This window comes from Oratosquilla oratoria, chromosome 5 (genome assembly GCF_046742065.1).
Source record: "Oratosquilla oratoria isolate Oo_2021 chromosome 5, ASM4674206v1, whole genome shotgun sequence".
NCBI classification, from domain to species: domain Eukaryota; kingdom Metazoa; phylum Arthropoda; class Malacostraca; order Stomatopoda; family Squillidae; genus Oratosquilla; species Oratosquilla oratoria.
The window spans coordinates 5,598,981-5,624,411 of record NC_134781.1 but is presented as its reverse complement, the minus strand read 5'-3'; the positions used below and the strand labels follow the sequence as shown (position 1 = coordinate 5,624,411).

At 47.2% G+C, this 25,431-nt stretch overlaps 1 protein-coding gene across 8 annotated transcripts in view; it reads left to right on the top strand.

The window, feature by feature from the left end:
- Positions 1 to 651: 651 nt before the first annotated feature.
- The window catches only part of corn (microtubule-binding protein cornetto), a 127,457-nt gene continuing 102,677 nt past the window's right edge, over positions 652 to 25,431 (top strand). For 5 of the 8 annotated variants that reach the window (XM_076184880.1, XM_076184876.1, XM_076184878.1 and 2 more), the window contains exon 1: positions 653 to 996. The gene's annotated coding sequence lies outside the window, so the exon portion shown is untranslated. Of the gene's footprint in view, positions 997 to 25,431 lie in introns of all 8 variants that reach the window. The other 3 variants (XM_076184873.1, XM_076184879.1, XM_076184874.1) reach the window with 2 other exon arrangements.

Here is a 25,431-nt window from a genome sequence, read left to right as displayed (position 1 = left end):
ATTATTATCATTATTATTATTATTATTATTATTATTATTATCATTATTATTATTATTATTATTATTAAAAGTAATATTGAAAGTAATCGTACTTCTATAAAAATAGTAGTGTATTATGTATAGCAGAGTTTAAGAATCGAGGCAGTTACTGCATCACCTGCTGTAGCCATTGACTCCATCGTTTGCAGAATCATTAATTCTGGACATCACTGGTAAATATAGCAACTTGGACGTTTATGTATAAATATGTCAAGCAAGAAAATTTGAGGATTATGTAGAACACGATTTTCCATTTGTAAACATACTGGTCATAGTTTTATTCCTTTTCTTTCTAAGTCGGGATTGTTACGAGGGGATAATGTATATCCCTGCATAGCAGGGATAGTCGCGAAAGCGCGGTCACTGCGACGTGAGCTGTCACATACTAGAAAAATGTGGTCATTAAAATCGCTCGTTGTTGTCAAGATGTTATTTTTCCAGATCTTTCACCAACAATGAAATAAACCTTCGATTTAAGAGACAAGTTTTGTAGATGGCAATAATATATCAACCCGCACGCGTTGTCTTGTATCGTGTCATCTGTACCCCAATTCCCTGCGAGCGTTATATTCTTACCCCCTCCATCGACTAGCACGTGTTTTCGAGCGTCCCGTTTAGTTAGAGTCAGTGCATGGGGAAGGGAGCACGTTGAAACAGCAACTATTTTCTTTATGGTTGTACTTAATTTTGAACTTGATTATATGTTATTATACCGCAATTAGTTTGCTTTTTAAGTGAATTTGTATGCCAGTGTTGTATGGAGCTTCAGTAGTTATTCTAAGGAGCATTTTAGTTCGTACGTGAATGCGTGTGTTTGTGCGTTCGATATAAACGCGGTTTGAAAGAACTGTGGCAGACTGGTGATACCGCAGTGGTGAGTGCAATTAAACTTGTCAGAATACTAAATACCATAAGAGGATTTATTTTCTCCCGGACTGACTTGATGAGTGATTAAAGGTAAGTTAGATACATTGTAACATTGGGTTTGGATTATGTAGTTGTAAGTTTGTTGTTTTGAGGGCGGTTCATATACAAATTGTTTTGTCGAAGTAGGTCGACGGTTGTCACATTATTCTGTACTGTTGAGAGATATAAAGTTATTTGATCAAGTAAACAAAAAATTCTGCTTTATGTTTTCGTTCATGTACTGTATTTTGTTCACTCGCCCATATTGTTAACAATGCCTGTGTTGTATGTATTTTGTAATTGTTAATATATGCGTGTTTAATTCATCGTGTATGCATGAATACTATAAGGTGGTTTCATTTTTTAATCATAACTGTAAACAGGAAAACGTCGGTTATGTTTAACTTTTCTTTCATTTGTCCACTCGTTTCCCAACTCAGCGTCGAGAATGAAACCACTAGATGTCGCCATCAGTGAAACTTAGCTACGAATTTGTTTAGGTATTTCTTGGTTGCCTTGAAACGCCGTCTTTTTCCGGTTTTGTCCCATGATCTTTTGTAGCTCTCCTGTCACATTCCAAGATGTTGGCCGGACCTTTCCTGAACCCAACGTTTATCATGTTGCTCCCCTCCCTTCCATCGTCAAAATGTCTAGGTTTTCTAATTTGTTTCCTTATGCAATTGGTCTGCTCATCTCTTGCGGTCATTTTTGTATCTTTCTGTGAAATTCACAACAGTGCTGGGGGCGTTTCAAGTTCTCGGTAATATTTTCCCGGTCAAATGTGCGTGTGTTTGCTAGGATAAGATTGATGCTTCAAGACCCGTCACTGCTTCCTTTGGTCAATTTTTTCTTTAGAGTCGCTTGTGTTGGTAGGATAGTGTTTCTTTCATAATGGTCCCCAAACCTATCTGCGTGTATAAACTGCGACTCCTCCAGAGAACAGACGCAGTCACATATAAATTTGTTTACACAGTTCAGTTAATTATTCATATGTTATTTGTATTCTCAAACGTAGTCTTTCCTGTATATCCGAGGAAAGGCAAGCAAAAATTATGCGGGAATAGGAATTGATGGATTGATCTTGATGAGGTGGATGGACGACCGTTGAAGGGGACATTGAATGTTGTCCCTTTTATATTAGCTCCTTGTGGAAGAAAGTCTATCCTTATCCCTCCCACTCACCGCTCGGGTCGGAAGCAGTGCAGTAAGACACAGCAGGGCCCATCGGCCGAAACTGGCTTACTCCCACTACGTCATTACATGGCAACCCCCCCCCCTTCCCTCTTCTTCGCCCAAATCATCCCAGTATTTTTTATCAGTCCTGTCTGCTAACTCCCTTTCCATCCCTGCTCTCCGCCTCACATCATTTATGTACATCATCGTAACTCCCACCATGGATGCATGGCGCACGCGTGCACACACACACACACTGCAGAGACTGCAGCAGATCCGAGGTGAATACACACACACACGCACTCACTCACTCACTCACTCACTCATTCTCCCTCCCTCCCTCCCTCCCTCTCCTACCACTACTACCGTATCTTCCGGAAGGGGTAGCTGTCGATCACGAGCCCATCACGTGATCCAAGACCATGGTGAATTACACATAAAGTCTTCATTTGGGTCACATCAGTTGAAGTCAGGTCGTGCCAAGATGAGGGCGAGACAATGCAAAAATCAGTGTTGGCATGGTATACAATTTTGCCCACGTTTGTTGACACCGTCCTCGGAGTCGACATGACGTCACTACTTAGCCTCTCTGCAGTTGGGTACACATGGGGCCGGGCCGAGCTGCCTGTTGTAGGCCTAATAATAGGGAGATTAGAACACCTGGGTTACCGCTTAACCACGGTGACGCACTTGAATGACTTTGTCATTGTGGAGTGCAGACGATTTCAGGCAGCGCCGGTTGGGGGGTGGCACGGGACTGAAGAGGATCTCATTCAATCACGATCCACTTCAAATCACTGTCTCCCTCCCCACCTCAGCTTCATAAAATCACCCGCCCGTAGCCTGGACATATTTGATAGTGTTATGTCCCCGTTCATTGTCAATATACTAGGGACTTTTCTTACTGACTTGACACAACATTAGATGATTGGAGACTCGTCCCCAATTAGAAATGCTGATTACTTTTAGGTTCTATTCTCCTTGAATCTTCCTTTTACCACCTCCAGGACTCCGCCTCTTCGGTGTGATATTGACTCCAAGGGTAGAAGCGCTGGTTGTAAAAGAAAAGAAACGCAGACGGGTTAATCCAGGCTCATATGTTGTCAGGATTCAGTATTGGATTTGTTTACTTTTTTATTTTTTCATTTGTTTTCTATTTTTCATTATTTTATTGATTTATTTATTTATTCATTTAATGTGATTGGTTCTTTCGGCCCTGAAAAAGGGGTGGATGATTCCCAGTTCAGTGGAATTGCCTGGCAGCAGCAGCAAGAATAGAGGGATATGAGTAAAGTGGAGCAAAAGGAGCTTAATTATAATGGATTGCGCAGTTTTTGTTAGATGTCAGTGGGTATCAGAATGATGTGTCTTGGCCCCGAACAGGCTTTCTTTGGATGACAGCAATCTATAAGTCTTCCCCTTAACTCCTAACTTGTAGTTTTATTCAGTGTAGGTACTGTAGAGACTATCAATTGAGGATTAAAAGTTAATTTCATTCTTGTATAATGTTTTTAATCCCCACTGATGGACACTTTTATTCAGTGAGGGTAAATAGAAAGTCACCTTGCCAACATGGTGGTCCAATTAGCCAATTATAGACTTCCTTTTTAGAGACCAGTCCTAAAGATGACTTTGTTGTCATGGTCAGATTCTTTGGGGGGTGGGGGTGAGTTGCCTGCAACTCTGCAAGAGTGAACTGAGGCAATGAATTGATAATGAGTACCTCTAGCCCCTCGGACCTCAATTACTTTCAGTTCCTGCAGCCCCAAGGTGGCTGGTAACAGTTCTGGGGCCCTCCCATAGTTCAATCTTTGAAGAAATGGACTATTGTCTGTATTGTATTAGTGTGGTACGGTTTATAGGGCACTAACATGCATTAAGAAGTGGTGAGCAGTTGCTGATTTTCTGCTTTCTATATGTGAAGAAGTGGAAGAAACGAAATCTAAGCTGATAGAGAATTGGGCTCATCTTGCAGAATGATATTTGGCCTCAGCCTATAGGAATTGAATCCAGCACTGACAAATTGCAGAATCCAGTGCAGTTTGACGTACCATATCCTGATATCAGGTTATACCATCCCTGACCTTGTGTATGGAAACTTTTTTTTTTTTTTTTTTCTCCTGCTGTGAAAGTTAGGATTAATCATTACCTGTATTGGGCTTGTGGATATGGGTGTTGAACCAGGCTTTCAACCTAATATATTACTCATTTGGTGGATTTGGTGCCAAATGGAACACCAATCCAGACTTAATCCATCTTCAGATCTGCTCTTGGTGTGGAAACCAAATAGAGATTGTGATATAAAAGTAATGATAATTCATGATTCGTGGCAGAGAATGAAAAAAGGTTGTGTTCAAATCTTGTGACACCCACTTGTGGTGTTGGGGTTTTCATAAAAATGTTGTTAGGATCATGTTTTCTATAAAGTGAGGTAGCATAACAGTGGTTAGATAGTCATAATCCCTGGCTTAGGTGTCACTTCCTCGACTAAATCAAATTATTTGGTGTCGCCCAAAAGAAAGTCTAAATTATGTCACTATGCCATAATGGTGATGGGCATGATGCTTGTTCTAATTAGGGTATCACCTCTGACATACAGGCCTTGAGCTCTTAAATTTTTTTATATATGTAGTTTCATATAGCAGACTTGTAACTGGTATGTTGTGCATGTTCTTGCCGGAAGGCACTGTTGGAGTCCTTCTTTCATACACTAAAGAGATTGTAACATGAATTATGCACATGATGTCTTGATTGCAGAATCATCCTTCCTTGCATGGAAGAAGTTGTACTAAGGTTTATTAGTATCATGTCTTGGTTGCAGAAACTAGTTGGGTATACAAGTGCATCAGTAGTTTCAATTTATTCATGTTTTAGCTGATGCCAATCCAATTTGTTATATCAAGGGTAGCACCCATAATGATAATGTTAAGAGGTATTCACCCATTTGATGTGTCATACAGGGGGAAAAAGTAGCCATGTGGTCCCCTGCTGAAGGGATTAAGCTACTGTATTGATGTCCTGTCGGTGGAGGGGCTGGGTATACCGCACAAGAAGACAGCCACACTCTTTAAATGGTTGCCTTCTTGTGTTTCTCTACTATTGCTGCTTACATTTAGTCACGAGGAATTTAGATTTTATTTTGTCACCAGTTTGATTAAGATACCCAGTCAAAATTGGGTCTGCTAGATAGTATAAGGTCATGTAGAAAGACATCTTTACTCAGCTTCTGGATGATGTCACAGGTTTTGTCAGTTCCTTGCTCTGCCTTGACAACTAAGCAAATGCCTGTACTCAGTCACAGGCGAGTTGATAGGTAGTACCAGGCCAGGTGTGAATTCAGAACATTGATATATGTGTGCATGTGGATATATGTATATATATGTGTGTGTGTATATATATATATATATGTGTGTGTGTGTGTATATATATATATATATTTATATATATATATATATATATATATATATATATATTTATATATATATATATATATATATTTGTGTGTGTGTAATCTTTCTATGATACAATAAAGGCACTCCTTGCTGCCTTCAAATTTTTGTTGATCTAAACTATTGGTTACACATTTTATTATTATTATTATTATTAATTATATATTGGTGATCACTGTTCAGCAGTACCCCCAACTTATCTCAATTAATCCCTTCAAAGGAGTGGGATGGGGGTCCTCCATATCCTCTTATTCTGACAGCTGCCAGGCTATTTTATTCAGTTAATGTAAGACCCTTCAGTATTGAAGGAGTGATATGTTCACTTTCTGTACTGGACTGAAAGCAGGCCCTCCGTTGCAAGTGGTTAATTTGATGGCACCTTATTTGGTGTAACCATGTTGAGTACTATTGTATCTAGGGCTCAGTGACGGGTACTTGCAAGTAGTGGTTCTGTGAGATGATTGTCAGATAGAATAGTCTCTCTGTCACCCATCATCAAAACGCATCAATATCCTTACTTTTATACTGTATTGAGGTGCAGCCCTAAGAGAATGATACTTGGTTTCCAGACTAAGCCGAGGATCTCTATCAACTTAATCTGTATTTCCTCTATCTTTTCATACAAGGACATTTAACAATCAGTGGCACTCCTATTACTATAAGCCAGTGACAGAAGCAATCCCTTACTTAATACAATGAATACAGCAATGCAATATTTCTTCATAGAGGGTGGCCCAGGAACCCTGGCTGGCCTCTTGCTGGACTCTGGATTTCAGTCATAGAAACCCAAGGCAATAATTATCATTATTTTAATTGTGATTATCTTTTTAGATATCACTTGGTAAAAACTTAGGAGCAGCAAGTTCCCATGACACCAATCCAAAAAGGTAGGATAGTAGACAGTCCCTGCCATTTTGCTTATTCTAAGAATGACAATAGCTTGTGGCCTTCATTGTCTTGTACTTTTACATTTATATCCTTGACTGGCAACAACAAAATTTCATACCAACTTGGTGCTGTTAGAGTATCATGTAAGATGGGAATGGGTGTACAGGCTAAGTTGAAGGAAAGCATAGGGTGTAAGACGGAATAAAATTTGTTGTGGTAATGTAGATGTTTATTGGGATGGTGTATTCATCCTTCTGCTATGATAGTCCCCAAGATAAATGAAATTGCATGGAATCCAGAATGAAATCTGGGAAGAGCAGTGCCATAGTAAAGGGCCTAGATAATCTCTACAGTATTTTATTCTGACATATGATCATTCTTTGGGCAAGTAATTGATGTGCATATTTTTTGTTCTGTCTGATGTCACATGATTTTAATTGTTGAAGTGTAGACTTGGGAGGAAGTGGGATCTTGTGTGATCAAGGCTTCATTTAGCTCAGGGACTGTTCCACCAACAAAATAGAATTGCAAAATATTAAGTAAACTTATGCATCTTCTGGAATTGGCTGTTGATATGCTGATATTGAAACAACCTTTTGTACCTGTTCACTCCTTGTGCAGCATTAGTGGATGTCAGATACAGGAAGAATGTGAAAAGTTGAGTCTACAGTAATTCTGATTTCTTTAAAAGTACAAAAAATGGAAGTGTTGTCAGTGCATCAGCAACGGTAGCTGGTAAATACTTAGAAGTGCCACACATGAACAGTACCATATGGCATAGACCTGAGTTTTAACTAAACTAAAGATCCAGAACCATTAGGTACACTTGACAATACACAAATAGTAAATAAAGAAAATTAAAAAGTAAAGCAACTTGTAGACTAAACTGAAAATCGGTATACACTTTACACCTGTGTTCTTAATAGATGATTCTAGTTGGAGTTGTGAAAGGTGATGTGCATAGCATACACATTCACATCAGATAGTTCTCTGCATGTTTACAACCAACAGTTTGTGTAGCCTTCAGCTCAGCAGACACGGGGATGGGCGAGTGATGCATTTCCCATTTCACAACAAGATTGTATACAACTCTCCCCCCACCTCCTAAACTGATCATCTGCTCCCTGCAGAGTGAGGTGCTAGGTATGGGAGAGGAAAATCCCCACCCCATCTTCCCCTTCTTCCCTCACAATCACTCCCACGACATGCCCCTGTCACTCCTTCCCACTTATGCCGTGTGAAAATTCCAGGTAATTTTCTATTTTTCCTCTTGTTGGTGTTTTGAATGTTTCTCCTTATTTCTCTTGATTTGTGTTCCAGCAGATACTTTTTTCTTCTTTTTCTTGCATAGGTAAAAGAACGTGAACTATTAATTCTCGAACACACATTATTTAGACAAATGTTGAGATGTGTATCCTAGTCTCCCAAAATACATGGAGGAGGCCTATTGACAGCATGTCACACTGTCGACACTTGATTTATCATGCTTTTTGGTACGGGCGTACAGTACTTCGTCATTCCATGTGTGTATATATTACCTCGTAGATAGTAACCCGGTAATGATTGGCAGTAGGGTAATTCTATAGCTCAGTCCCAAGTAGCCGCTTAATCTAATGTTTCGTAATGGCGGTTGACCCTGTGGTTCTTTGGCTTCTCGGAATGTCATCCCTGGCAAAATGCCAATTGTGCGGTGTGTTATTATACAACACGGAGTTAACATTCGTGGAGTACCGTCTCTAGTCGTCGGGTCATTCGAACTTGGCTAGAGCGTCTTCATCAACGGTCGGATTTGCAGTTGGAATGACGTTTCCAAAATTTCGTTTTTTTTTTTTTTTTTCATTTGTGTTAATGCACGCATCAGCAATGCATTTTTCTGAATCAAATTGCTGAAGAACGTTTTGTTCTGTCACCACAAAATTAAGGTGAATAGACCATAGTGGACTGTTTTCAAACGAACTCATTTCCAGTACAGTTTTCCAAAAACGAAGTCCTGCTGTTGTAGTAATTTATTTCCCCTTTCCATCATCGTCACACACGCCAGCTCGCACCTTGCCCACACTTTCCCTCTTCGATCGTCTCTTCTTCTGTTCCTTCACCAGATGATTATACATCTTGTGGGTCAGTCGATTATGATTTACTTCTTTGTTCGTCTAGTGTAAATTCAGCCTTTTGGCGTCCTTGATCTGAATAAAATTATCTGCCGATAGTCAGTGTAACCTCTCTTCACCTCCCTCCCTCCCTCCCTTCTTCTCTCTCTCTTTCCCTTCTTCCCTCCCTCTCTCTCTCCCTCTTTCCCTTCTTCCCTCCCTCTCTCTCTCCCTCTTTCCCTTCTTCCCTCCCTCTCTCTCTCCCTCTTTCCCTTCTTCCCTCCCTCTCTCCATTCTTCCCTTCTTCCCTCCCTCTCTCCCTTCTACTCTCCCTCTCCCTTCTTCCCTCTCTCTCTCCCTCTCTCTCTCTCCCTCTCTCTCTCTCTCTCTCTCTCTCTCTCTCTCTCTCTCTCTCTCTCTCTCTCTCTCTCTCTCTCTCTCTCTCTCTCTCTTTGTCTCTCTCTCTCACTCTCTCTCTCCTCTCTCTCTCTCTCTCTCTCTCTCTCTCTCTCTCTCTCTCTCTCTCTCTCTCTCTCTCTCTCTCTCTCTCTCTCTCTCTCTCTCTCTCTCTCTCTCTCTCTCTCTCAAAGGATTACAAAGGCGTAGCATATCGACAGGAGACCTTTTGGTCCATATCAAGGTCGGATGCGAAAAAATATAATAATGATAAACAAATAAATGAGTAAATAGAAATTATAATAAAGTAAATAATAAAATAAATGCATGGGTGTAGTTAAATGATAGACAAACAGGTAAATAGTATATAATAATAAATTCACATATAACTAATAATAAGTGAGAATCAAGCAAATAATAATAAACAGACAAATGATAACAAAACAAATAATATAAAATAAATGACAGTCATTACAGCATCTTGCTTAGGTGCTTATCTAAATGATTCTTAAAGCTTCGAACTGAACTACATTGCACTGCCTCTGCAGGAAGTTTATTCCATTCATTAACTACACGGTTAGCGAAGTTGTTTCTACCCACTTCCAAATTAAATCTATTCCCTGACAGTTTGAGACCATTGTTTCTTGTCGGATTCTCATTCAGTGTGAAAATTTTGTCACTTTTGATGTTATCAATTCCGTGTAGAATCTAGACCTGTATCAAGTCACCTCTGAGCCTACACTTTGTTAGGGAAAACAGATTCATATGTTTTAGTCGATTTTCGTATGATTTATTTTTTATACTTTGAATCAGTTTTGTGGCTCGCCGTTGTACTTTTTCAAATCTGTCAATGTCTTTAATGAGATTTGGTGACCATATGGAAACAGCATATTCCAAATGTGGACGGGCTAACGATTTATATAGCTTGTTTATTAATGATGGACTTTAAAGTTAAAAGATCGCGGAATCAGTCCTAAATCTTATTTGCTTTCTCAGAGGCTGAAATATACTGTTTAGATGAATTGAGATCGTTACTGATATTTACGCCGAGATCCTTTTCACTATCCACTTTTGTTAACGAATTTCCAAATAACTTGTGATCGTACTTACTGTTATTTTTACCTATGTGCATTACCATCCATTTACTTGTTACATTTCATCAGCCACTTTTCAGACCATTGCTGTAATTTATCTAAATCTTCTTGAATATTTAATTGATCATTTGCCATTCCGCACAGTTATGTATCATCAGCAAATTTTGAAACAATATATTTTAGTTCGTGATCTATATCATTTATATATACTATGAATAGAAGTGGCCCAAGAACGGAGCCTTGAACTCCAGTCGTAAAATTTTTCCAACTAGAAGTTTTTCCATTTAAAACAACTGTTTTCTCTCTCTCCCTCCCTCTCTCTACCCTCTCTATGTCTCTCTTTGCCTCTCTTCCCCCCCTCGCACTCTCTCTTTTCCTCCCTCCCCCTCTCTCTCTCTCTCTCTCTCTCTCTCTCTCTCTCTCTCTCTCTCTCTCTCTCTCTCTCTCTCTCTCTCTCTCTCTCTCTCTCTCTCTCTCTCTGCGTGTGTGTGTGTACACGTCTCTTGATTTGGTTCTTCAAGAGTAGAAATTTCGATCGACGAGTGCGTTGGCGTAATAGGACTGGACAAGAAGGTGGTGGGGAGGAGCCAAGAGGCGGCCGAAGCCGTTACCTTTTCCCTCCCGCTATGGGGCAGACTTCGTCAAGAAGTGGAATAATCGAGAAGTAAAGCTAAAGTAGAGAGCCCTGGCTTTTCGAGCGACAAAGGCTTCGGGCGAAGGCGCGCCTCTTTGCATAACCTCCTCACCGTTCACCTAATGTAGGTCGCTTTGTATGTGGACCTATCTTAATTGTCTTGTTTATTGTGGGAGGGGATGGATGTTTTCATGGAAGAAAATATAGAGATGGCAGTAGTGACGGAGGAGGACGAAAAAATATTTCCGGCAACCAGAGGTAAGGTTTGGTTCCTCGTAAGGCTGGGGATGGGGGGGGGGGGAGGAGCATCGTGCCGCTGGATGCCGCAGACTGCAAGGACAAGGGAGAAGGATGAGGTGTCTCCCGTGTTCTGAAGGAGCCCCTTGGCACTCGGGTCACAGGGTTACGTTGTCCACAAAGTTGTTAGGTCTCGTCGCGAACAAAACCCCCAGGGTCGAGACGTGAAGGCGGTTTATGTCCCCCCCCCCTACTTTCAGTTGGTTTCAAGGTACCCAACGTATACTAGGAGGCCTGTGTGGACGTGAAACTAGAACAACGATCCCCGGGACATTGTAACTTGCTGGCAGGGTGGACGACATAAATAAACAGATGGATACAAGGAAAAAAAAATCGGGGCGGAGATTTGGGGGTCACCATGGCGTCCGAGAGGGCCCAGAGACAAGGGCCTCGCTGTGCTCTGATCCGCTCGGTGGCCGACCGGCGGGGCTCCAGATCTCCCACGGGAGCTGTGGTCGCAACTTGCATCCTGACAGGCTACTGCAAATGAGGGAAACCCACAACAAAGGACTTTTGACTGAACTCTTTCGTTGTGGTTCACCCCTTCCCCCCTCAGCTGAATGAAATCGCTTGGCGTTAGCTAGCACGAAACATGTGGACTGGAACGGGACCGTTCGGTCCCTGAGGGCTCACCCTCGGCCGACTAGAGGCGCCTGGCGCCAGCGGGACTAAAATCTTTTTTGTGATTTCTTTGTGGGAGTGGCGCCAAGCCACTTCGGTTATGAGGTGAGGGGGGGGGCCGTCCCCCTCCCCATCCCACCCCACCCATGCTCAGGGAGTCGGGTAGTGGCGACGACACCCCACCTCACCTTTCTACTCGCATTGTGATAGGAACGCCGCGCCGGTCACGGGGTCATGCACTGGTCATGCAACAATCTCTTATTTGTCGCCAGCGAGAGGGGTGTGTGTGTGTGTGTGTCGGCAGCAAGCTCAGTTTTTAAAGTCTTTGTTCTGGCGTAAAGGTGACGGACTTGCCCCCCTTTACATGCGAATGAAGTCATGTGGTGAGTGAGTGCCACCAGGCTGCACCTCTTTGCCTGCGGCCCCATTTGTTCGCGGCACTGGGACTCCATATAGGCTTGCAAGGAGCTGGCGCACACAGACCAAGATAGTCACCCTCCGGCGTCGGCAGTCGAAATAGAAGGAAAAATGACTCTCGGTACGGAAGAGGCCATGGAGGGAGAACTAGAGCGAGTCCAGGGTTCCTTTGCTCCTGATGGGTCGAATTCCGCGGGGCTGAATGAAATCGCCAGGCGGTAGCCGGAATGTTGACGACGTGTGTCACCCGGGACAGAATGGGGTTGGCAGGGACAGGCAGCCAGCCAGCCGGACGTTGCCCAACGACATCAGGTGAAGCAACTTGTACGGCTTCTGCTGCTCGCTGCAGGGGTGGGACTCTGCTCAGGAGGGCGGGGGAATGCCGATACACCTGTATATGTCTACATGCAAACAGTATACATACACTCAGTACGACTGTATTTTCTCCACACGATAAGGACAACCAGTGACTGGTCTTCTGATAGCACAGGTCTGTGACCGAGAAACAGATCCATACTAATGCAACACAGGCAGTAGTCCAATGTTTATCCTAGAGATATCAACGGGAGGCCCGTTGCCAGCTGTTGTGGGGCTGTGGGTTTGCAGTCAGCAAGAGCCGAAAAAATGCCAGTTATCTGTTCATTTGTTTACATATTTTATGTGTTATACATTTGTTTGCGCGTTTATGCATTTTATTTTTATTTTTGCTGGAAATATTTATGGAACTCGTTACCCTCTGGTGCGCGCGGTGGGGAGGAGGGGCTGACTTTCGCTTGTTCGTTGGCGTAGGCAGGCAGGCAGGCAGGCTTGAAGGTCGTCATGGTTTTAGTGCGCGAGCGAGCGAGCGAACGCGCGCGCTGCCGAGGACAGACTGAAAGTCCTTTTTCGTCCGTCTGTGGCACTTTTCCTTGTACATGCGGCTGTCCCCGGACTCTCCTGTTCTTCTCTTGCTTATGGCACTCTTGCTTTTCCTCTGTGTACGGGAATAACCCCCCCTCCCATCCCCGCCACATGCCGTACATCGGGGGTTGACTCCCCTTTCCCACGGTAACGCACTTCCATCTATTTATCCCTCAAGTGCCGCCAGGTGATTTTACTCACTTGATAGGGGGCGGGCTCGTGACAAAACGTCTCGATCATCCGGTACCCCGGTTTGGTCCAGCTCTAGACGACCCCCCTCCTTATCCCCCGATGGTAGCTAAATAAAACCGCTTGGCGATATTAGCCAGAACATGGTCCGTGTTGAGGGGGTTGGTCTACCAGAGATGAAAGTTGCCCCCCCCCTCCGGGTTGCAGTTGCGCAGAAGCTTTGCCATCGAGGCAGTTGCAGCGCCGGCCAGGTCACCCTCCAGCAAGGCACTGCAAGTTTACAAGGTCGTGGTGGAAGGTAGTCTGACGTCACCCGTGGCTGGATAGCCTTTGAGGGTCCGCAGAGGTTTCTCTGCGCTGAAGGAGGGTGACGTCATCGTGACGATATGAGTGGGAAGGAAAGAACGATGGCAGGTACTCTTGCCTGGATGAGAATCTCTCTGATGTGGTGGTGGATCAACTGCTGCTCCACGAAGCTGTTATGATACTGTAACGTGCAGCTTTATGGACTGCTCTGCTGACCTTGTCGGCGAGGTCATCTCCAACTGCGACTGGGAGAGGAAGGGAAGAATGAACTCCGAATACTTTGTATACGTTGATGTGTCTGTGTATGTTGGGAGAATGTCCTCAACATCGACGTCACGTTTGACACGACCTTTGGGTCTCTCCAGCGACCTGATGCGGAATCATAAAGAGGCCAACGCATCGGTGGGCAAGTGGGTTGGATACATCAATGTCTATCGGACTGCGAATGGAAAGGTTGAGTTGTTTTGTCTTCAGTTGCTCCTTGTGGGAGTTTCATCTCAATCAGTGGTACTGTCTCCAGGTAGAGTTGGCACCGCTTCCAGTTGTGCAGGAATGCACTGGAAGCGGAGTCAACAGAAGGGAAGCTTGGAAATGCTACGCGTGGAGGCGGGGGGCGGAGAGGAAAGGGGGGGGGGAGTATTTAGCCTTGTGAGGAGCGGCGCTCCCTTCCTTGACCCGTCTAGCTGGCTGGCAAGGGACCGCCGCGTGTGGGACGACGACGATGACGACCTTCCTACCTACCTGCCTGCCTGCCTGCCTGACCCTTGGCTCCTGCTTCTGCTCCGCGTGGGAAGAGCTCAACTAGATTTCATATTTGCCCCTCGTGTAAAATGTGTGTGTATGTGGGCGTGTGTAGAGACCAGGTCACCTGGTGGTCCTTGAGGAGAAAGGCGGCAGCGGTCGAGCTCTTTCGCAACTGCCGAGTCTGTGTAGGTGAGGAGTCTCCAGTGTGTCGTGGGGCTGGTGTGTGTGGATGCAGACCCGAGGTCGAGCCTCATTATTGGTTTCAGAGCCTCGGTTACAATCTATATACCAATTTTTTTTTTTTTATCTGCACAAAAGAGGTAGCCAAGTCAGAGGCACGTAGCCTACCCATTATATTGAGTCCCATCCATCACCCATACAATGCAATCCGTTAATGTTCCCCCTAAACAAGGGTATGTGTGTACTTGTATGTATGTGTGTCTGTGTGAGGTTGCATAATTTCCCATGGGTCATGTGAAATTTGGGAGGGTAATAGCTGCCCAGCACGTGATCCAAGATGATAGCGATTCACACGGCCCCATGTAGCCTCCTCGGCAAAGAGATGTAGTTTGCCTACCTGCGATGACACCACGTCCAAACAGGCGCGCAGGCCAATTCGCTTCGGAGAGAACTAAGGGCGAGGGCTGTGTGACGTCATCTGGAGGCGCCCTGGCCTGGCCTGGCCTGGCACGGCACCTTGTGCGCTCACTAGAGGGCGGGGAAGTAGCTCGTTATCGGTACCCGGGTCTATATATCTCTCTATCTATCTATCTGTGCTCTCTCCCCTCTTTCCTCTCTCTCTCTCTCTCTCTCTCTCTCTCTCTCTCTCTCTATATATATATATATATATATATATATATCCATATCCATATCCATATCCATATCCATCCCTGTCTCTGTCTCCCAGTCGTGTACGTAGCGGCACGGTGACCCAGTCCCGCTTCGCCCGGTGGTGGTGGGCAAGCTTACGAGTAGTAACTGGGCGGTGATTGTGCAGCATCACGCCTGGGCAAAGAGGACGGGGAGGAGAAGGACTTCGTCAGCGTGCCGGTTGCGTGTTTTTGAAAGCATCGGGTCTAGCAGCAGCAACAGGGGGATCCCCCTTCCTTCTCCCCTCGACCGAGGTGGCGTCGTCCTTAACTATTTTCGTTCAGGCTAAGGACAACGGTTCTTTTTCTTCAGCCGAGAGGGCGAGCCACGACCGAGTAGAGTACTCCCGGCAGCAGCAGTACTTGCGTGGGCCAGAGGAAAATCGGCCAAGTGCGGCGTTGCAGCGAATAACGAGTTGACCACGTCGCTGCCCTTTCAATGGGGGTGGGGAGGGATAGGGTGCCACCAAGTGCTCGGGGTGGGGGGAGGCGAGTGCCACTGGCGACGGCAGCCGGAATGAAAGGGACTATGCCACCCGCTACGGACAGAGCGGGAACGGGGGTCCTCACGCTCGGGATGATATTTGTTTGTACTTTGACGGAGGACAGCCCCCCTGTCCCTCTCGGAATAGGGTGGCGCTGTCCTCTCAAATGTGCGTGCAATAAGATTCATTTCTGTGTATGTTTGTTTGTTTACTTATTTGGGGTGATGTCTTTTTCTAATGTTGACTATAATCATTTGGCGTTATCCAGAAAAAAAAGTCACTTGACAGTCTGCCGGACTGTGAAAGGGCCGAGTGGTGGTGGTGGCGGCTGCATTTTGGTGTCAGCTGTGTTTTTGTGGCGCGGGTACTTGCTCCACCCACGTGCCTCTCCTTGCCTGTCCGCCCGCCCGCCCGTCTCTGGTTGCGCCGTGGGGGCGTTTTCCTCTGGTTCTGCGCCTTTCACCTCGACCGACCATCTGTCCCTGCACACACGCGCCCCCAGGGGTTCTGCTGCATTGGCTACCCCCCGGGCGTTGGGGGAAACTCCCCTCCTCCTCTCGGCAGAGGGTGGGTGGGTGCCACACGAATGAATAGAATCACCTGCCGGCAGACCAGATAGGGAAAGTTACTTAACCCCTCCTCCTCCTCCTCCTCCTCCTCCTCCTCCTCCGGTCCAGTTTTTATTACAAAACTAATCGGAACAGCTGGAGTGGGAAGAGTGGAAGCACCATAGAGTCCTCAATGGCACCCGCCCCTTCCCCTTTCTGAACCGTCGGAAAAAAGAAAAAGAAAAAGAAACGTACAAGGGACAATAAAGGGAGAGTGACAGGAAAGCGCACTCACCCAAGAAGATAGAAAGGGGAGAAATTGGTCTCAACGATGATAGCTAGCACACCTACGTGGCAGAGGCATCATCTGATGAATACGGGCAGATATTAAAAAAGAAGTATATCCATGGTCGGCAGTTGTAAAAATTCTGCTTGGTTGGTCGTCTGACCAGGCATGTAGGTAGGCAAACAAGATTTATTTTATTTTATTTTTGTTCCCTCCAAGATGTGAGAGTGGCTTGATACTCTTTCTAACCAGACAGGTAACAACAAGGTCGAGCCTGGATGTCTAGTAAGGCTCTCAGGCCTTTCGTTTCTGCAGATCAGAATGTTTGCTCCATGTACAACGGGTTGTGGTCGAGGAGGACATGGCAAGAGGGAGCGAGAGAATCGTAGCGGCAGCCCGAGTGGTACAAATGCCCCCCCCCCTCTCTCTCTCTCTCTCTCTCTCTCTCTCTCTCTCTCTCTCTCTCTCTCTCTCTCTCTCTCTCTCTCTCTCTCTCTCTCTCTCTCTCTCTCTATCTCTATCTCTCTCTCTCTCTCTCTCTCTCTCTCTCTCTATCTCTCGCTATCTCTCTCTCTCTCTCTCTCTCTCACACACACACACACACACACACACACACACACACACACACACACACACACACACATATAGCTTTCCCCTCAGCTGATTATGACTGCCTGGCGGCATCCAGATGTAAGGCTTAATCGTGATGGGGCGATCCCGTTGACATCTCTGTTGGCTTTCCCTCCATCTGAATAGAGTCGCCTGGCGGCATCCAGATGAGAGTCGAGTGAGGGTCCGTTCGCCAGGATGACGCCTCCGAAATTTGTTGTGGTTTTGCCATCATTTCACACGTTAACCCTGCTCCCGGGATCACGTCTTTTAAGTATCTGTCTTTGGTGGCGATGGACGGTTTTATTCAGCCGAAAAGAAGAGGGGAGGAGGAGAAGGACCTTGCGGTGGAGAAGGCTAACCTTGGGCGTCAACTGTGAAAGTTAACGGACGGGGGGGGGGGTTGCTTGTCGGTTTACCAGGAAACTTTCCCCCTGGCATCGAGTTAGAACTTGTTAGAGTATCCCCCAACCTTCCCCGCTCTTCTCCCCCCCCCCTCCAACTTGCCCCCTCACCCCAGCATCAGTCGACTCTCCTGTAAAGAATGCGAACAATTTTTTTTTTTTTTTTTGGCGGGGGAGGGAAGGGGTAGTGGAGGTGGGACGGGAAGAAAGTGGTCCCCCACCCATGCACCCTGCCTGCCTGCCTGTCTGTTTGTCTGTCTGTTTGTCTGTCTGTCTGTCTGTCTGCCTGCCTGCCTGCCTGCCGCTTTGTCACGAGGTCAAATATGGTCCAGCGTGTTTCTCCATGAGACCAAACGACCCAACGCCAGCTAACATTGGCCCTATGTGATTAACAGCAAGCCTGACACTACCTCTCTTGCTGCTATATTCCGTACACTTGTTGTGGTTGGCGCTAGGCGATGGTGTTTGACCCCCCCCCCCTTTCCCCCCTTTTGCCGCGAAAGTCTAGATTGTGAACTACGTCCATTGTTGTTGGGCAGCTTCATGTTCCTCTCACTTTCACTCCAGTTTTTGACGCCGCCGCCGCTTCTTAGGCTCATCTCGGTAAAGAGCCCCCTTGCTTACTGGTAGTTTCTTTTCCCTTCTTGTCTGCTACCGTACTATGTTATTCACTGTGGCACCAACCGTCGTTGGCGACTTTAGGTCGCCTGTCCTCGGTCCTCCCCTTCCGTGTAGGATATTATGCCCTTGTCCTTTCTGGGTTGGCAGGTGCCTTGTCGATTTATTTCCTTTTTTCCGATTTGGGGTCCAACGATTATAATGTGTGTATATAAGGTGTAACTCTTAAACTCATGGGGATTTCCTCCTCCCCCTCCCGCTCCCACGGCTGAGCTGAATGAAATCATCTGGCGAACTCAGGAAAGACTTCAGGAATGGCCAGTCGACGTGCTCATCGAAATGATGGGCTGAAACACACAAACAACCTGTACGGGGTGGGGGTGGGGGGATCTTTTCCCTGATTCAAATAATCGCCCTCAGCTGGTGGAGAAACGTGTCAGAACTATGCATCCACCGCCAACGGGTTATGAATTAAAACTGAATAGAAAGGCAAGGAAGAAATGAATAGAAAAAAAAAGTCATCGGGTGAGTGTCTCGCGCGCGCGTCGCAACCTCACGTTTTCCTTGATACTCGTAGCTGGTGCTGCTGCTGCTGCTGCCGCTCGTGCATGCAGGGGTCGCCGGGGGAACCTTGTACAATTTGTCCTTATTTTTACTTCTGCTCCATACAAAACCGGGTGTTGGATACGGGTTTTGAGAAGTATGTGCACTCTGAGGATCAACATCCAGGATGTATGTTCGGGAAACATGATAGTTGACTCCAATAGAGAGAACGAGTGAAACTGAAAAAGTACAATGGGAGACTTGTCCACTGAAGAAGGAGTCCTGGCCACGCTTGAACTATACCCTCGATACCTCTGCGACTCCACCTCCTCCGTGTGATCGTCTCCAAGTCGACGATACTAGAGCTAGCAGCTGGGTGCTGGCGACGACGTGCAGTCGAGTTGGCACCCAACGCCGCCGCTGCCGCCGCCTGGACACAAGGAGCTCTTCCGTCCTCCTCCTCCTCCGAAGGACCCGAGACGTGTTCAGGTAGCGGGCGAGTTCTTGGAGATCCAGACTCGAGATGATTGGTTTGACCCTTTCGCAGGGCTAGAGTGGGGGGGGGGTGTTAATAAAATCGCCTAGCGGCAGGAACAGCAGCAAACAGATCGAGTACACGATTCGCCAACAGCTACGATAAGGGAGAGGTGAGAGTGGCCGTGACTCCTTGGCTGCCAAAATAGATAAAAATAAAATAAAAAGGAAGAGTGCCACCTTGCACGGAAGGGGTCGATCGAGATGGATCTCGATCCCTCCTCGCTACTGAGGGAAGGAGGGTCGACGTACCGATGGTGCCCCGGAGATGGATAGAATCGCCGAAGTGGCGACTTCATCCGGGGTGGTGAAGGAGAAGAAAAAGGTGCCACTCGGTCGGAGCAACGTGGCCGCCAGTGGGTGTTGACCGTCGAGTGCGATTGTTACGCTGAGCCTCGTGGGGCGAGCCAGCGAACCCGCGACCTTCAACGTTGCCATGGGGACGGCGGCGGGCAAGAGTAACAACTCCTAACTCCCCCGACAGTTTTTGCCTCAAGGGCGGCTGACGTGGTTGGTCGGGACGAACTGACGTCACCCAGTTCCTCTTTGCTCTGTTCTAAAGTTGAATCTATGCGTATTATTGATAATTAGTTGTTGCCTCGAGTTGCGCTTCCGGAACCCGCAGCGGTCCTCGGGCCTTTCGGTAGATATCTCTGGGACGATACGTTAGGCTGTTGTATTGGTGTGTGTCTTAGTTTCTATGTCACTAAAAGTAGGAGGAAGAGGGCAGCAATCGCAGGTTGTCACTCCCATTGTGTGAAAAGGTGGGAGGAACTGCAGTTCAGTTCAGTGCAGGTGAAGTTGTTTAGCGACAGGTGTGGCCCCGTCCGGAGAGACCGGGAGTTTACCCCCTTTCGTACCCTGGGGTCCTTTGTTGTGGCTGCCACCAGCATCTTTACTCCATCTCCGTGGCACTCACTATCCCCCCCCTCTCTCTCTCTCTCTCTCTCTCTCTCTCTCTCTCTCTCTCTCTCTCTCTCTCTCTCTCTCTCTCTCTCTCTCTCTCTCTCTCTCTCTCTCTCACACACACACACACACACACACACACACACACACACACACACACACACACACACACACACACACACACACACACACACACACACACACACACACACACACACACACACACACACACCACACCACACCACACCACACCCTTCCCTTGGTGGAACGTCTCTTCGGCACTTTACCTGCCTGAAAGTGAACTACCTGAACGCGGGGTAGGGGTGGGGTGGTCAGGTCCTGCCCTATAAAGCAGAAGTCGTTGGCGTTGATAGCCACAAACGATTCTACACCAAGGTGTGTGTCTGTCTGTCTGTCTGTCTTGGGGACCCGTATCCCGCCATAAGCTGAATGAAATAGTTTGGGGTCAGCTAGAGTAAGGTGTGAAGGTGCCGCCATCATAGCATGAAGTGGTAAGGAGTCCGACTGGCCGTGGTTGTACTCTCACTCGCTCACTCGAGGTGAAGCGGTCGTCCTCGTCTTCTTTCCCGTGTGTGGTCGGTGGGTGGCTGTTTCTCCCCCTCCCTCCCCCATCTCCAGTCGGTGGGGTGATGCAGTCCTCTTCTTTCTTGCGTGCCAGTCAGTGGGTGGCTAACGAGCGCCCCCCTCCATCACCCCCCCCCCCCCGAGCCCAAGGAATTGCATTTGAGCGGCTTCATTGTTCCCGACCTCCGTAGCAAGCCACCTCTAAACTCCTCCTCCTCCCCTCGTCTGTCGCCACGTTGGGCCTCTTAGAGTCACCTAGCGTTACAGGTCGCTATGTGGGATTTTTTGTTTGTGTGTACATACATATATATATAGGTAGCCTGTTAGTCTTGTTTTTTACCTTTCGCTGCTTCGGCCCTGTTGAACGTCATCCAGGTTTGGATCACAAACAGCAACGAGGACCACCGCCGCCGCCGCCGCCGGTGCCCTCTTGGCGAGCATCTCGGGTGGAGCGTGACCTCTACTCTGCCTGGTTCTACGGTCGGTCGGGCGTCCGTCCTCGTATCTAGGTTGGGGGTGGAAATCCCCGCTTTCGGGCGACAATTCTCTCTCTATCTCTCTGGCTCTGGCTCCTCCGGGTTTCCGGGATGTGCCGGATCGACGGACGCACTGACGAACTGACTTCTGCCCTTGCGGACAGATCCCAGGAAAAACGTCCTCGTCGTCGTCGTCGTCCTATCGATCGATTGTGGTCAGGACTGACAGCCAAACCTAGCCGGACGGAGGGTCGGGGCTCGAGTGGCCAGGTTCCTCTCGAGGAGCACTGCCACTTGAGTTGCAACTCGGGTTTTTGGGAGAAGAAAAAAAAAGCCCCGAAGAGGTGGAGTGGCGGCACGTGGACGGGGCGGGCCGGGCTGGTGCTGCTCTCTTGTGCGCCTCGAGGACGATTTGAATATATATATATATATATTGTCAGTGTATCATCACTTTTAATGAAAATATATATATATATATATATATATATATATATATATATATATATATATATATATATATATATATATATACACATAAACACGTGTGTGTTTGTGTGTGTGTATCGTTATTGAGGTTATGCAATTAATATTCATAATATAAGTAGTACTTTGGATTTTTTTTCTCGTTATCATATAAATATTTTAGATATTACATATTTACACACACACACACACACAATATATATATATATATATATATATATATATATATATAATGTGCGTGTGTCGTTATTGAGGTTATGCAATGAATATTCGTAATATAAGGAATGGTACGTCGATTTATTTCCCGTTTTCATATCAACATATTGAACTATATATTACACACACACACACACACACACACACATATATATATATATATATATATATATATATATATATATATATATATATGTCTGTGTGCGTGTGCAATTGGCACCTTCGCCAGATCGACAGCTTCCATGCTTTCTGGAGGAGGGGGACGAGGAGGTCGGTCAGGGTTCCTGCTGCTGCTGCTGCTTCCGCTGCTTCCGGATGGCCTCGAAACGTTACCGAAGCAGCCACTTGACGACGGTGACACACGGCTGGATTTGTTCCGGCAAAGGACATCACACAACCGTGTGCAGGAAGAAAGCCGCGAACACAAAACAGCCGAGGACCTTCGGTTGTGTGCGTTGGAATAGGAAGGGGCCTTCGGAGATGCAGCAGCAGCAGCATCAGGGGTTTCGGGTTTGGGGAGGGGGTCTTTAAAGACAAGAACAAAAATCTCCCCCCGGACTTTACCCCTCCCTCCCTTCCTCCCTTCCTCCCTTCCTCCTCAGCTGGTGCTTGAAATAGCTGCTTTCCGCAGCTTCGCACAAAAGGTCGTGTGAAGTGGGGTAGGGTGGGGGTTGGTGGCGGCTGGTTGGGGTGTTGGCCTTTCTGGACGTCGAATCTCCCGCCCGTGTGCACCTTTGGCTGACTTGGGTTCATCATCCTACAACGCCCCCGCCCCCCCCCCCTCTCCCCACCGTTCTATCTGCCGCGAACGTCTGCGGGCTAGCGGGACTCTGGCTCTCCACACTCGTCGTACAGAAAGAGTGGTGATGGTGGTGGTGGTGATGGTCCCCTGGACGAGCACGCAAGGGTTTTCACGCAGCACAACCGCACAGGGATTTGAAAGCCGTTACTGTCCCCCTTGGGCAAGGGAATGTGTGCGTAGTGCGTACAGGGCCACATCATCGCCCCTAGATGGATCAGTGTACGAGCTCTGAGCTCTCATTCGGGAGAGTGGGAGGGGGGATACTTGTCTGTCACGAGTCCACCGCATAATCCAAGGTCGTGTTGAATCACGGCCATGCAAAATTGCGAGTAGGAATCTTGAGAGAGAGAGAGAGAGAGAGTGGTGTGTGTAGGGAGGAGGGGGAGTGTAGAGTGGAACTACCGTAGGATATGGTATTCTGAGGCGGACCTCCTTATCCTCTATGGCGTCCTGGAGCGGTAAGGATCAAGAAACTGTACGGCGAAATAGAGTTTTGACCTTAACAGCAAAGTACACTTCTTTCCAGTTCCAAGTCGTTAGGGGACTGAGGTTTTATCGGGAGGTGTGGGATTGGGGTCGTAGGTTTACGACACCCTTTACGACCTCCTCGTCGGTGTCGTAAACCTACGAACTAAAGAATTTTGCTTCTTGCTACAGTGTCGTACGAGGCAGTTGCTCTTGTTAGAATTGCAATAAAGGCGGAGGGCTGCTTGATACGCCTGATTGCAGGCTGACCCCCTCCCTCCCTCGTCTCGTGGGAATAGAAGATGCTCGTCTTCATTGGAGATCTAATTGTAGGACACGTGAACTCTCTCCTCCCTCCTCTCTTTCCCTTCGCTCTCCCTCCCTCTCCCCTCTCCCAAATCTCACTCCCCTCCTCTCCCAATTCTCGCTCCACTCCCCCCCCTCTCTCTCTCTCTCTCTCTCTCTCTCTCTCTCTCTCTCTCTCTCTCTCTCTCTCTCTCTCTCTCTCTCTCTCACACACACACACACACACACACACACACACACACACACACACACACACATATACACGTGCACACATACACAACCGAAACGATATAGATTGTGCAACACTAATATCACGTGACGTTTGCGCTCACTCGACGTGTAAACCCTTGAAATCGTCCTTTTTCGCTTAGTTTTGTTTTATTTAGTGCGGTTTCCTGGGGCTGTATTTAACCCTATAGGGTTTGTTGTGCTTGGCTGCCGGCAATTTATTTTATTCAGCCGAAGGGAAGCTCCTGTATACCAGCAGTAGCCGTGAGAGGTCCAGAACCAGTCTTCATTCAATAACCCATTGACGTTCCCGTTTGGCGGGTGGGCTGGTTAGGTTGGGTTGGGTTCAGTTTGAGCTCGCGTGACGATGACTCGTGGTCTACTCTTAAAAAGAAGTGGCGACTGCCAGCCACCTTTGTCCCGGCAGTCCCAACACAAAAGAGGGCACAGATGACGAGTTTGGTCGTAGTCTGTCGCCACCTTTCGTTGCTGTTGTTGTTTTCCTCGTTATCTTAGAGTAACTCTTCCGCATGAAGTGACTGCAAATGTTGTAGGTAGCAGGTAACAGTTTGTCAAGGACTGTAGCGACACCCTTGCGGACCAGAGTTACATCTTTCATGGTTGGAGACGCGTGCAAAAAATGATGGTTCAGAACGTTTAGATTGAACCTTACCTCCTCCCACTTCCTCTTCCTCTCGGCCTCCTTCATCTACTACATCTCTGACTCCACCTCGTCGGTGTGATCGTTCTCTCAAAGAAAGAAACGCTGGGTAATTGTCGGCGGCGAAGTACAATTACGGGACGATTTGCAAACATCAAGTCAGTTTTGAAAGCAGCTCCTAACTAATGTAATGTATATAGACATAAGGATCCGTGTATTTAATATGCATGTAGTATTCCTACAGATGTACGTGAAAACTGAACATGCACTGCTGTCGAGCACCAAGCCATTCCCTACTACTAGGGATGTCATGGTAGTGATGTCGGCGAGGCAACGGTTGGCTTGGCCCTGGCCCTGGCTGACTGCTGACCTGGATGGGCAGCCAGATAGTAAACATTACCATTCCCTCACGTTTAATGGAAATCGTGAGGGGGCGACCCTCGTGGCTCTGCTGCCGTGGTCGAAAGGCTCCTCCGAGAGCGCAAGAAGGGAGAGACCGTTGGTTTCCCGCGGCGGAAACCAACGAGCGATGTCAAGTTGCCCTTTTACACGGACAAACCTCTCCGTCTGTCGATGGAGTAGTTTATGGTCCGGATGATAGTGTAGCACGGAGTTTCATTTTTAGCCTCGCGGCTACCACGACTGTGTTCTGCTTCTTTTTCTTTCGTCGTTTCCTATGCCCTTATCTTTTATACATTTTTTTTCCCCTTTTTCTATTCATGTTTCCTATTTTTCATCTCTTTCTTCATCGTCAGTTCCATCATGTGTCTCTTTCTTTTATTGTTGATGTTGGTGGTGCCTGTGTTGGTTGGTGTAACGTCGCCCATGCTGATTTGTCGCCTCTACCTCTTCCTTTCATTTGTCATCCTCGACTGGATCCAACGCCTCCCACCCCCACCCCCACATCGCCCGCCCGGTCCTCCTGCATGTAGCCAGCGGCGCGCAGACCAGCGAGCACCCTCCCTCCCTCCCCTCCCTCCGTTGACGACGCGTTTTCGAACGCCGGCTTCCGCCGAAGACTTCCGCCAGCGGCTCGCCCGCTCCGCTCCTCCGGGTCACACGAAGGGAGTGCGTGCGTGCACGCGCGCGCAAATGCAGTTGCAGCCGCCGCTGCTGTTGTTGCTCCTGTCGCTGCCTCTTGTTCAAGACACAGAGAGCTGTCTCCTAAGTGTTGCGGTCGCTGTACAGTATGTTGCATGGCCGGCTAGGTTCAAGAGACTGAAACTGTTGACGTTTGTCGAACGTGCCCATGCACACGACGTCGCGT